Source organism: Trematomus bernacchii, unplaced genomic scaffold (assembly GCF_902827165.1).
Source record: "Trematomus bernacchii unplaced genomic scaffold, fTreBer1.1, whole genome shotgun sequence".
NCBI classification, from domain to species: domain Eukaryota; kingdom Metazoa; phylum Chordata; class Actinopteri; order Perciformes; family Nototheniidae; genus Trematomus; species Trematomus bernacchii.
In genome coordinates, this window is record NW_022987714.1 from 13,773,709 (window position 1) to 13,786,001 (window position 12,293).

Consider the following 12,293-nt stretch of genomic DNA (forward strand, 5'->3'; position numbering starts at 1 on the left):
GTCAGAAATTGATTCATCTTGATTAGATGCCCCTTGACCCATTATGTCAACCGACACGGCGCGGCCACAGTAGCTTGTCAACATGATGGAAGTGGATGAGAAAACGTTACTTGGCCTAGTGAATGGAAAGTTACAAAAACGCCTGGATGGAACTGTTAATAGATTATGTTCAGTGCAATTCCTGCAGCAAGGAATTTTCATACCCTTGGAGAATTTAAATCCTGAAATATCGCCTCACATAAAGCACTTAGCAGCTAGCTCGGAGCTAGCTAGCAATGCCGCTGATGCTAAAGTGTCAACATATTTACGATTTTTGTGGCATACAAGATATTGGAGAAATAGTATTGAAATTAAAGACATGTTGACCTACACGTTTATAATGCATACTCATTGATTCACTCATCTTCCAAAAATCCATTTGAATATTTTGAAATGCTTCTCACTGCAAATCTTGCTATATGCTATTAATTTAGATTAATTAATCACAAAGCATGTCATTCAGAAACAAGAAACTGTTGTTATATCGCATTATTTTGAAGGGAAGGACCGAAGGGTTAAAGGAATTTTAACTGTAAAAATGATCTTGAATAAGTGAAAATAATAAACCTGTGTCTCATACACCTTATCTAATATGTATGTGTTGCTTTTTTGAATTGTGTTACTTAAAATTATGATATTTGAATTATTAAACGTATTTGTTGGCACATAATAGAATCTTAGTCAGACAATACCAGCGGCTTCTTGTTGGCCATTATAATTGGATCAAGTATGCCCTAATGCCTTTATGGAGAAGGTGGTAAGAGGAATATGGAGGCGTGCGAGGAAGTGCATCTCTGTCAGTAGTACAGAGCTCCTGTCACTCAGAATTGACTGAAAACACTTCATTTCTTTGCATGCGTCATCAGTTAACTTTTAAATGGCAGTGTATGAACCAACCTCAGGTTTGTTTTGAATACACACATCTGAATATACCTTAACACTTTCACAAAAGTCGTTATTCTAGGCAAATATTTATTTAATTATTAACAAAAACCACTAGCATGTCCCTTTATACATTATGGCCCATGCCCCCCTAACATTGTCTGCATGGGCCTTCAGCTGCTGTTAATATCATTATCTTTCCTCTCAACGTGTGTTTCTCAGGCTCTCTTTGTCTTCTCCCCTCCTCTCCAGTTACCCCTCTGCATTTGTGAATCCTCCAAATTAGATTTCAGCCCTTTTAACCAGCCATCAACCAAAGAGTGTCAAATCCCTGTCTTAAATGTTCTAACAACAAGGATGTCAGAGAAAATGTTGCTTCCAGGCAGGTATGCAGCAAGATATGTGCAGTTTACCAAAACCAGGTTAGATCCAATTTCACTGTAAAAAGTATATTATTCCTTCATTGTTCTTTTTAAAAGTACAAACAAACCAATGAATTCTCAAAATTATCGTTGTTGTTGTTGCCCCTGCTGTTGTTTAAAGTTTTTTATCAGTCCCTCTTTCCTGAAGTCAGGTTCATTAGCTGTTATTTTTGCCGCTGTTTGTATTTGTGTATTTTTGAAGCCGTCTTTTAATCCTAAAATCCGGCTATGTCCACCTCACCGGATGATTTACACTTTGAATATTTTCTACTGCTATAATATTTCAATGTTGCTCGAACTCAATTCTGTTCTGCAACAGTATGGCAATACATTTATGTAGAGTAGTGTAAGTGGTTATCTGTTTGCTGTTTGAGTTTTTGGAAATGTCACACCTAAGCAGTTAAGGGTTTTTAGTTTTTTCCACCCATTTACAACAGTTTAAGGTTTTCCCAGTATGATGTGTTCTGCTTTTCATTTTCATTTAATCGTTTATTTGGCAGGTACAATGCACAGTAATGAACACTTAAAACATTAAAAATGTGTCAAGCGTAACAGTGACAGATTTAGCTTTGAGCTAATTTCCATCCGCAGTCCCTCACATAAAACATTTAAGAAAATTACATTTTACAAACATAGCAAAAACAAAATACATGATATGCAAAAAGTGCAAAAGAGCAAGAGCAGCATATAGAAGTATTCATGACATGGTAATACAATATAGCAGCAACGACATATAGAGTGCAAGAGAAGATACCCCTGTATTAAAGTGCATTTAGCGGTGATCGCACGTCTGTTTGTTTCTCAACCATTCTTTTAGTTGACCTTTAAAACTATTGAGGGGACAATCCCGAATCTCAGTTGGGAGGCTATTCCAGAATGAGCTGCCTTTAATGGAAAGGACATTTTGTCCAAAAGTGGCCCGTCTACGGTGGACCTCACAGTCTCCTCTGGTTTCTGACCTAGTGCAGCGTCCAGTGTGTTTTTTGTGGATGAATTCCCCTAAGGGAGGGGGGGCCAGTCCATGTAAACATTTATAAATAAAGCACATACTTTTAAAAGACTTAGAATTGTCAAAACTTAAGAAATTGTGTTTTTCAAGGATGGTACATTGGTGGTATGAATTAGGCTTTCTGTCAAACACCTTGATAGCTCTCTTGTACAGCTGTTCTATTGGTTTCAGGTTTATGGCACAAGCAAACGACCAGTTTGTAAAACAGTATTCAATGTGGGATAGAATCATACAGTGGAGGTATGACTTTGCAGCATTGACAGTTAAGAAAGGTCTAATTTGTTTAAAATGTTGCAAGTTGAATTTAATGGTATTTGATACTTTCTTAATATGTTTCTTAAAAGTCAAGTTCGAGTCCAGTATGACTCCAAGATACTTGAAGTGGGAGACTAGTTCTAATTCTGCTCCGTTTAAAAACACATTGGATCCTTCGATTTTGACTGGTCGTTTACTGAACATCATGCATACTGTTTTTTTTTTTACGTTTAACTGTAAGCAAATGTTGTTCAGCCAGTGTTGAACCTTGTCCAAAGCATTTGAGAGACAAGATGAGATCATTTCAGTGTTCTTCCCGTGTATAAAGATGACCGCATCATCGGCATACATTTGCACATTCAACTCAGGACATACATTAGGCAAGTCATTTATGTACAGTGAAAAAAGTAACGGTCCAAGAATGGAACCTTGTGGAACCCCAACAGGGTTGACAAGGTAGGACGATTTGGCACCGTTGACCAGAACACACTGTTTTCTGTTCGATAAGTAGGACTTGAGCCAATGTATAGAAACTGCAGAAAAATGTAAATGAGTCAGCTTTGTAAGGAGCACTTTGTGGTCAACAGTGTCAAAAGCCTTCCTGAGATCAAGGAAGACAGCACCTACATATGGGCTTGTGTCCAACATACATTTAACCTTTTCCACAAAGACACAGTTAGCTGTCTCAGTGGAGTGGTGAGCACGAAAACCAAACTGCATTGGGTGGAGTGGAGCGAAACCTTTATCTAAATGTTTGGTGATTAGTTTTGACACCCATTTCTCAGCTATCTTAGAGACACAGGGGAGGATGCTGATTGGTCTATAATTGGACATCATTGCCTTATCCCCAGATTTAAAGATCGGTGTCACCATGGCCACCTTCCAGGATGATGGGACTTCCCTCGTGCTGATAGATTGATTCACTAGCATAGTAATTGTTTTTATTAGACCGTCGATATGTGTCTTTATAAAGTTGGTGTCGTAATCATATGCATCCCTAGCCTTAGAACCTCTTAACCCTGAGATTATATTTTTTACCTCAACCTCTGTGATTTCCTCCAGGTAAAAAACGGGGTGTGTTTTAAACATTGAGGCTTTTTTAGAGACCTCTTCTATGAAATTGAAGAATAACCATATTTATAATGAATTGCTTAGTTATGTGTTGGATAATGTAAGATGCATAAATAATTTTTGCCGAACTTTCCCCACTGTTATTCCAGTACTGAGAGCTACATTTTTCTTTATATTAAAAATAATATTTCTAGGGTTAAAAAGTATCTCATATTTATTTGCTACGTATGTATTTTTTAAATATATTTTTGTACTACGGGTATATTTATTTCACCTTCTTATTTGCAAGACGCTATACAACTAATTATTTGGTGTATCTATAAAACATATCTCATAGGTTTAAATTAGCCAAAACCTAATTAATTCCCTTAAGTCCATGTATTAAAAATAGTATATTTTCATTTGGTTTAAATTCTGACACTGTTTTGACTTAAGAGATGGACAACTAAGTGGGATGTCAGTGGGATTTTAATATTTAAAATATAGATGTGAAACAATTCATCATAGATTTCAATTTGTAATACCCAAAACTGTTCTTATTATTTATTAACAATACATTGTATGGTATTATAACAAATCTCAATGTATTATGAATATGAATTATCTTGATCCCACCATCTACATTTGAAATGTTTTTTTAATGTATTTATTCCTTGTTACCTATTGCTTGTCTTCCCCTTTCTATACTATGATATTTATTGTATCATTGAAACATGCAGCATCAAATAACTAATTAAATGTTGTTTCTTGCAAAGTGCACAGCTGTCTTTATATTTGCTGTACATGTGGAGCTATTATTAGACCTTAAAAAAAGCTTGATCCTCCCTACTCATGTCCTCCTTCCCTTCCTCTTGCTACAGATTGGTCTGTTTATTCTTGCCTCCACATCTCTACTGTTCCCTCTTTTATCCTCCTGCCTCCTCCACCATCCTCTCCCTCCACTTCCCTCTTCTTCTTCACCTCTCCTGTATCATTGTCACTCTGCGTTTCTCTATTTATTTCTCGCCTTTAATCCTGCACCTCATTTCCTCTCTTATCTCCTCCACCTTGCACTCCCTGCATCATTCTGAAACTCTTTTGCTCTACACGCACTACACAATCTCTCTTACACCCTTTCCTCTTCTCCCCACCTCCTCCCTCCTCCATACTGCTGCATTATTCAGACTGAGTGCTATTTGGAATAGCTTGTTGTCCCAGAGTACCTCTCCTCTCATCGCGCTCCATGAAGCATCGCTGTGGTGTTTAACCCCTCCCTGCCAAAACCCCCGCCTGCGCCAGACACACACAAAAACATGCATCAAGTCAGGGCATCACGCCCACAGACAAACTCATGAATTCCTTACATTCATGCCCCAACTGAGGTGAATGTAAAGAAGTGTTCCCCCATTGCTATTTCACACATGATCCTCTTTTGTTCTCCTCTTCCTCAAATACCAGCCAGGGGTCCTCAGAGATCACTAGGCAGCAGCTGCAGGCAGATGCAGGGCCAGACTACAACAGCATATCGCGTCTTTTATTCATAGCTACCAGCAGCACGGAGCTGAAGCACTTCAACTGGCGGCGTCACAGAAGCAGGGACAAAGTTCTGCACCGACGACGAAAAAGGAAACAAGAGGAAACATAGGTGCATATGTAATGGCCTCAAAAAGCAGGGAGGTCTGAATGAAAATACAAAGGGATACAAAGAGTCGCTTCATAGAAAAAACCTGTGATGTGTAAAAGTAAAGGAGGAAGGAGTATGAAATGGAGGTGAGAAGGTTGCTGAATTGAGCAATTGTGAGTGTTAACTATAAAATGCATTTCCTGCTGAAAATGCGTGCGAATGCTGTAAACTGTGTACATTTGTTGCTGTATTTAGCTGAAAATGCAGAAAAAGCTGAATATTTTATTAGTTGAATGGTCTCTGTAGCTGCTTTTAGCTACAGAAACCAAGTAAGTGTGTTGCTGAACTTAGTGGGGAAATGCAGAAAAGTGAAATGATTTGAATCCCAATTGTGACAGCTCAAATGCATTGCAATGACTTTGTTGAACACTTGAAAGTGAAATGTTAAAGGAAACCTATCATGCTATATTTAAATGATATATTGTAGGGTCATACCTATATAAGGTATATTTATACGTTTCTGTTTTCAAAATACCAAACAGATCATGCATTTTAGCCATGCCTCATTTCGCTCTATGTGCTGTTTGCTGTCTACGGGTCTGATTCTGCTGACCACGCCCCCCTGCAGGAGAGGGGAGACGTGCTCTGATCAGCTGCTGGGCTGTCAGAAGAGGGGGAGAAAAAGAGATCTCCGTCCTCCGTGTTTTATTATATAGAGTCGTTATTCATTTGTTTTAAAGCTCAATAAATAACAAAGAAGACCTTTGACCAGCACTTTTCTAATTTTGTCCGGAAGATTTAAACTTTAACGGACATGTTGACCGGCGAAAACAAATCTAACTGAAACTCTGCTGCACGGTCCCCTCGTCCCTTGGAAGAGGCGGAGAGGTGGGTGTTTTTCATCTGCTGGTGGACTAACCGGAGAGAATTACAGTGCTTGCCTCGACGGGGAGGGATTGCATTGAATTAAAGCAGCGGGAGCAAACGCTTGCCTCAGGGAGGGAGAAAGAAAGCCACAGCGGAGAATAAACAGAAGGGTAACCATGGTAACCAAGTCTTCTTCGCTGCTTTTGTGGCAGACTACAGTGCCACTTACAGGCCTGGCATATGTACTACAGCGTCTCCAGCACTTTCGAACGGCAATGGCCGTGGCTGTCTCCTCCTGATTGGTGGAGTTGGCCCAATAGCCGTAGCGCCACTTTCCTGACGTCAGTAAAGTGTTCAAATCTGGATCAGTTTTTATCAGATCCGTTGCAGCCCCTTTTTTAGAGATTTGGGTATGGAGGAAAATAGAGAGGGTTGTGTTTTCTGACACTTGGTGAGTTCCCTGGAACACCGGGGACACATATTCATGTATAAAAGACGTACAAAAGTGCATTTTGCATGATAGGTCCCCTTTAAACTGGAAGAGTAGGAAAAATAGTGAAGAAGCTTAATATTTAAAAGAAAATGTTTAAAAAAGGTATAAACAACTAAATGTATAGCCTCATTGTCCTGAAATAGCTGAATAATTTAATAGTTGAATGGTTTCTGTAGCTAAAAGTAGGCTGAAGGAGTTAGATATTAAATGTAAGTAGTAGTGAATGAATGTTTACAAACACCTGTGTGTGTGAGCCCAGAGATCAAAGGTTACCATGGAGATGTGCAGTGAAAGGAGAGCCTTTCCATTGTTCTGAATGAGAGATAAACCTCTTGCATTTCTAACTTTTGTTGAAAACCGTAGCAGCTATCGGTAAAATGTCAACGCGTGGAGCATGGCAGGATCCTGGGGAGTGTCTATGTGTGCTTTTGGATCAATAATTTGGCATTTTTGGCAGATTAACTAAAGGTGTGCAGCTGGTGCTGTGATGAAAGATGACGCTGCATTTACAATGGGCCTTAATGGAGACATGTTGAACGTTTTTGTCACTTCATGCCCTCAAGAGGCATTTTTTTTAATTATTTAGCTTAATTCTTTATTTATTTTCCGAGGTTTTCCTACGTTTTTCATGAAAATTATGTCTCAGGAGTGTAGGGTTTGGGAATTATGGCAAGTTTAAAAAGAAATATGAAGGCGAATTTCAAGCTGTCCTCCACTCTAGCTATGACATCACGCACTCTAGCCTTAACGAGCTGCGCAATACACACTGGGAACGTTCTCACAACTTTGGCTAATGTTACCTACAGGTTCTAATAATTTTTTTAAGAAACGTTTTAATCTGATGTTCAAAGAACCTTTTGAGGATGTTTATTATTTCAAATAATGTTCCTATAAGGTTTAAGGTTAACTAAGACATAACATTTTAACTGCAACATTCAGAGGATGTTTTGAGGATGTTATTAAGGCCTGAGATGACAGAAAGTTTTTTATAAAACGTTCTTTTAATGTGATATGTTAACAAAGGTGGAACGTTTTGCCTGCAACATTATAAGGATGTTTTTTGGACGTTGTTGTGTTAACATATTATATATGTTATTTTATAAAATATTCCCTCAATGTTACATGATAACAAAAGAAGAACATTTTCAAAGCAACATTCTGATAATGTTATCAGGAGGTTATTCTTTTTTTATAAAACGTTCCTGTGATGGCAAATATTAATACGGTCATGGTCAACGTCAGATTTATTTGTAGAGCGCTTTAAAAAACAAACTTGTTGCATTTGTTTGAAAAGGATGTTTAAAAAAATCTGATGTCACCACATTTTCCTTTTGAAAAAAACAAACAAGCACGTAATTCATGATAAGCTGTAAGCAGATATTGCATGTTTGCGGTGGCATGTGTGAGTTCCCAGCTAGACATTTTTGGTTCTAAAAACATTCTGAGAATATTACCATTCATTGTTCTAGGAATGTTTTCAGCGGGAAGTTTTATTTTGGTTCCCAGACTGTTCTTCTGAAAGGTAGGATAACGTTCTTTAAAAACATTCTTGAAATGTTTGGTAATAACCTTCTTAAGATGTTTTTGATAACATTGTTAGAACATTATGCCCTACTATTCTTAAAAAGCGGGAAGTTTTATTTTGGTTCCCAGAATGTTCTTCTGAAAGGTAGGATAACGTTCTCTAAAAACATTCTTAACATTTTTGGTGATAACTTTCTTAAGATGTGTGAGCGCATTGAGACAATGAATAGGACGTACAAAAACGAATTTGCATGCCAATATTCACTCACATGCACTTATAATTACACTAAGGTATGTAGGCCCACAGTATTCATAATATCATATGTTTAAAATATCAGAAAATAATCACACTTTTTTCAGACTATATTGGTTGTGTCTCGTATGTAGGTTCTAACTGTTAGATAAGCTATCTGGCCGTGTGTGGTTTGTGAGGGCTGCGTATAAACAGTGTCCGCTGTTTATGCATATTGGATAAAAATCGTTATTGCACCCTTTAGATTTGAGACAGACAGACACAATAGAAGAACAGACTGACTGTCACTGCCCGTCCCTGAAACCCCTGTTAGTGTTTGTATGCGTTTGTATGCGTTTGTTTCCACTGTGTGTCTCTCTCTCTCCCCCCCCCCTGCCTGCTGGTCTGCTCTACATGGCTGGGAGCAATCTCCAATCAACCACACCTGCAACCTGCTCATCAGCCACACTATGAAAGCCTGCAGCCTGCACTCATTCCCTGCCGGATTGTTGCCTCAAAAGGTTTGTTGTGTGCCGCTCTAGCTTTTTGCCAGCAGATTTTTTGACAACTTTGCCTGCTTTTGCCTCACACTGATTTTTGTGTCTCTCCCAGGAGGAATCCAAGGCCTTCCACACTCCCAAGACCAGCCAGGCCTCTCCACCCTGGAACAGCTGTTTCCCACTGCTCCCATAACCATCCTCCACTCCCAGCTCCCCTTTTCTAATAAACAAATGTTACGCTCACCAGCTGATTCCGAGTCATCCTTTTACATGTGTTAATAGTCAAATTCCAATAGTTAAGTAAACTATCAATATCATCCTAATGACCACAGTGGTCAGTCCACTTACCCAGGAATTTTGAGTTGAAAAATTACTGGAATATTATGTCTTTATGTTCTAATAATGTTAAAATATTTTAGTAAATTGTTACCACAGAACATTTGCATAATGTTTTAAAAGTAAAGCACGTTATCCTACTCTAAAATAATAACATTCTGGCAACATGAAAAAATCTAACTTGCAGCTGCAAACGTTTTAAGAACGTGAATGTTCTAACAATGTTAACAAAAACATTTTAAGGTTATCACCGAATATTTTAAGAATGTTTTTGAAGAATGTTATCCTACCTTTCAGAAGAACATTCTGGGAACCAAAATAAAACCTTCCGCTGAAAACTGCCCCCCCCCCCTCCCTTAGGGGAATTCATCCACAAAAAACACACTGGACGCTGCACTAGGTCAGAAACCAGAGGAGACTGTTAAGTCCACCGTAAACTGACCACTTTTGGACAAAATGTACTTTCAATTAAGGGCAGCTCATTCTGGAATAGCCTCCCAACTGAGATAAGGGATTGTTCTACTCTCAATAGCTTTAAAGGTCAACTCAAAGAATGGTTGAGAAGCAAACAGACGTGCAATCACCGCTAAATGCACTTTAATACAGGGGTATCTTCTCTCGCACTTTATGTATCTCTTGTATCTCCTCTTGCACTCTATATGTCGTTGCTGCTGTATTGTACTGCCATGTGGTAAATACTTGTATATGCTGCTCTTGCTCTTTTGCACTTTTTGCATATCATGTATTTTGTTTTTGCTATGTTTGTAAAATGTAAACTTCTTACATGTTTTATGTGAGGGACTGCGGATGGAAATGAGCTCAAAGCTAAATCTGTCACTGTTACGCTTGATACATTTGAATGTTTTAAGTGTTCATTACTGTGCATTGTCCCTGCTAAATAAACGATTAAATAAAAAGAGGAATGTCTGCAGGAATGAGTTAAAAAGCTTAAATTCAGGTGACAGAGCTAAAGCTTTTAATCTTACACCAACAGTAAACTTATAGGCATACCATTTTACTTTGAAAGTTCACCATTGGTGAAATATAGAAACTTACCACGAGTGAAATACAGTATGAAAGGTAAATGTCATTAGATATCTGTGACAACAGACTATGTATTTGTGTGACCATGGCTTTTGTTAACACACCATCTAATATCTACACATCTTGCTCTGTCGGATGTACTTCTTCTTTTATCTCTTAAATGTAACGTTATACATTTCAACAAATGTTTATTTTCTTATTTAGTTCATTTATAACAAAAGATGTAAAGGTTTGGGACAAGGTGTTTGGCGCTGCCTTAGCCAATTGTACTGACTTCCCAGGAGGCAGTGCAGCAATAATTGGGGATCTGGGGAAAATGTATTCAGTCTAATGTAAACAGATTTAGTGATCTACTGTCGCTCCTATCTTAAATAGTACAAATTATAAACCAGCCACACGAGACACACACAAATCTTCCTCTACCAGGTGAAACAAAGCCTGAACCGCCTACAATGTAATGAACTTGCTAACTCACCACTATGGATCATTCAATACTTTTTGTAAACAATAATTTGTTAAAGTGACAAACTGTTTTCTAAATTTTAATATATTCTTATTTTTATTCTCCTTCTGTATGTAAATGCTCCTACTTTTTTATTTGTACTTAAAAATTCAACATGATAAACTACCCTATATATATATATATATATATATATATATATTCTCATTCAAATCAATATGGTCCTCACATAACACAGAAAGTACACACACAAAAACACACACTTATCTCCATTGACTGTTTGCTGTTTGTGTGGATTAAGAGGGATTACACTTCACATGCTTCAGTGCCTTTTGGGGATTTGTGTATGAGTGTGTGTATTTTATTTCGTGTTATTGTGCGTTCCAGCCTTGAGCTTTCGATGTCTCACAGCTTGTATAGGCCTGCAGAGGGCTGGTGTTTATATTTGGCAGTCTGGATCTCGTCTATAGGTTGGTAGTGAGGGATCTGCGGGTGACAGGGATGTGCTAAACACCGGTTGAAGTACCTGCGGGTTCAGATCGGTCCCTGCAGTTATTTGCAGTCACCATATTTGGAGAAAATAAGTCTTCTTTCATGTAAAAATCTTGAATTTGTATACAAACTCCACAAAACAGTTGTGTCCTGGATTATGTGTGATGTGCTCCTGGCTTTGACATATAAACTAACATTTCAGTTTATGGGGAAGCATCAAAAGGAACGCATTGAATTGAGAGGTTGTAAATGAATGTATGCGAAAAGGCTTTTGAGATTAAATATAAGGGATTAACACCAAAGAACACTATAATAGTGTTATTTGCTTGCAGAACATATACTTATTTGTAATCCTCACTCCAGGTATTATACTGGGCCATGTTGGCTAATACTGCTGTACAATGTCTGTGCAGGATCATCATGGGAAGCTCTCAGCAGTAAATGTTTACATGCGGTCTCTGGCTTTTGTCCAGCACTTTTTATAAATGTGATATTATGGTTTGAGTCTCTTTCTTGCTGCAATATCTAGCACAACCTTTTTTTTTAAAGTCGGCAGAAAGTTTATTTGGGTCATTACTACTCTGGTGAATCCACAGTGTAAATATATATTTAAATTATTTGTATAGAGAGTTTTCAAATTGCTTATCCTGTCCATACCTTACTGTGTTGTTTTTGGTTAATTTGATTATCTTGCCTTCATTTTTATTTACTAAAAGGAAAGGATTGGGGCTATTAAAGTAAATAGAAAAAACACTGTCAAAAACAAACAAAAAGAAGGGACATTAAAGCTCGCTGTTATTGTAATGCAGTTTATATATTATGTTTATATATTGAAAAATCAAACTACTTTTTAGGTAATCTTCGAACATTCGTTGACAGAGATACTGTAGAACTGATCATCTAAGTAGATAATGAGTACATATACGCATACTTTTTATCTTACTATGGAGGATGGAAGAGTTACAGTCCTCAGGTTGATCAAATATCTTTCTTTAATATGAAACTGTTCTGAGGCTCCTTCCGTTACAGGGAAACACATTTCACTGCTTTTTTCACACATTTAT